Source organism: Salvia splendens, chromosome 4, assembly GCF_004379255.2.
Source record: "Salvia splendens isolate huo1 chromosome 4, SspV2, whole genome shotgun sequence".
Taxonomy (NCBI): Eukaryota; Viridiplantae; Streptophyta; class Magnoliopsida; order Lamiales; family Lamiaceae; genus Salvia; species Salvia splendens.
Genome location: NC_056035.1, coordinates 16030393 through 16032596, shown reverse-complemented (window position 1 = coordinate 16032596; position 2204 = coordinate 16030393). Strand labels below are relative to the sequence as shown.

At 45.1% G+C, this 2204-nt stretch overlaps 1 pseudogene; it reads left to right on the top strand.

Annotated features, from left to right (window-relative positions):
* On the top strand, positions 1-1536 carry LOC121799694 (annotated as a pseudogene).
* Positions 1537-2204: the final 668 nt, after the last annotated feature.

The window sequence follows — 2204 nt, the reverse complement described above, 5'->3', positions numbered from 1 at the left end:
TATGTTCAAGGAGTTCATCTTCATAGATTTGTTATATTTCTCATATTTTGGCTCCGATTATTTCTCCAATGGGCGGACGATCGCCTCGACGTCCACCACCACGTGAAGGTGCCCCAGCTCGACGATTCGACTCAGAAGGAGAACTCGTTCTACCGTCGAGTCGCGCTCTACATCGACTCGCTCCCCTCCCTCCACGACTCCGACTACATCAAACACCTCTCCGGCCACGCCCCAAACGATATCGTTTTGTCCCTCGGCGAGGATCAGGTCATCCCGGACGCCTTCCTCGGCGCCCGCCTTTCCTGGCTCAACCGCGTCGACCGAGACGAGAGGAGCAACGTCGCCGCGCGGAGCTTCGTGCTGCGGATCAAGAGGAAGGACAAGCGCTGGATTATCAAACCCTACCTCCAGCACATCCACGTCGTCTCCGACGAGCGCGGCCGCGAGATGAGGATTCACGTTAACGGCAGCGGCCGCTGGAATTCCGCCCCCTTCGATCACCCCGCCGATTTCGAATCCCTCGCGATCAGCCACGATTTGAAGAGCAGGATTCAATTGGAATTGGAGATGTTCGCTCGCTCCAAGCAATACCACCGCAAATTAGGGCGCGTCTGGAAGCGGAGCTACCTCCTCTACGGCCCCTCCGGCACCGGCAAATCCAGCTTCATCGCCGCCGTCGCAAATTTCCTCAATTACGACATCTACAGCGTGATTCTCTGGCAGGTCGCCGACGAAGTAGATCTCAAGCAGATCTCATCTCCCTGTTAACGCAGAGCTCCTCCAAATCCGTCGTCGTCGTCGAGGATCTGGACCGCTACATCTCGGAGAATCCGGCGAGGGTTTCGACATCGGCTCTGCTCAATTTCATGGACGGATTGCCGAATTTCCAGGAGGAGAGGATCATGATCTTCACCATGAGATCCAACGAAGGCGTAATGGATTCAGCCCTGCTCCGCCCGGGGAGAATCGACGTCCACATTTACTTCCCATTGTGCGATTTCAATTCATTCCAAACACTAGCAATCAATTATCTAGGCGTGAAGCAGCACAAATTGTTCCCGCAAGTGGAAGAAATCATCCAGAGCGGTAGAACCATGAGTCCCGCTGAGGTCAACGAGTTGATGCTGGTGAACCAGAGCTCCCCGAGCCGGGCTCTGAAGACAGTGATATCGGCGCTGGAGTTGAGCGCTAAGAAGGTGGTGTCTGGCAGCGCCACCACATCGCCAACGGTGGAGGATTGCGAGGCCGCCTGGAAGGAGTCGTTGCCGAAGGAGCTCCGCAAGTTGTACTCAATGTTGAGGTCCAAGAGCGGCAAGAAGTCTGCATCGTTTGAATCTGACCATGAAATTGTTGATAGGTGACAAAACCATACTCATAATAATATGTGGTAGTACTACTTACTTAACAATAGATTTTAATTTTATTGTACAACATTTATGGGGTTGGTTAGTTTATATTTTGTCTGCATTTGTTAGGTTTTAATTGTAAATGCAAACCATTCATGAATAGATAGTGATTAATGATTATGAATTTCAATTTTAGTGAACAACATTTATGAGGTTATAGGTGTGAAGTAGATTTAGTGAGAGATGGAACCAAGGTTTTAAAAACCGGACAGGACCGGCCGGTTCGACCGGTCGGACCGCGAACCGGTAGGTAGTCCGGTCCGGTTCACCCCTTTAAACCACCACTGCATTGAACCGCCGTGAACCGGTGAAACCGGCCGGTTGGACCGTGAACCGGAAACCGATTTTCTATTTTTTTTAAAATTTTTTTAAAATTTGTTGGTAGAGGTTGAACTCATGACCTCTCTTCTAGTTAAGAAGACCTCTACCACTCCACTACACGGACTCATTGAACAATTTGAACATTAAATATTTTTATACATTAACCATTAATTTTATCTACAAAAACTAATAATTCATTTTAATTTTATTATTCTTTAATATAATTGTTAATGATAATATATATAATTATCATCCTTTATATTTTAATGATGCTCTACTTACTACCTATATTATTATTAGTACCATATAAGATTCATTATTTACTATAAATAAATTTTTTATATTACATACTTAATTTATATACCCTAGCTATTGACATTAATGAATAATCTTATCTAAACTAATTAATAAGTACTTAATTCGTATTTAATTATATATTATTTTATGAAATAAATTTTCTTAAATTAATATAAACAT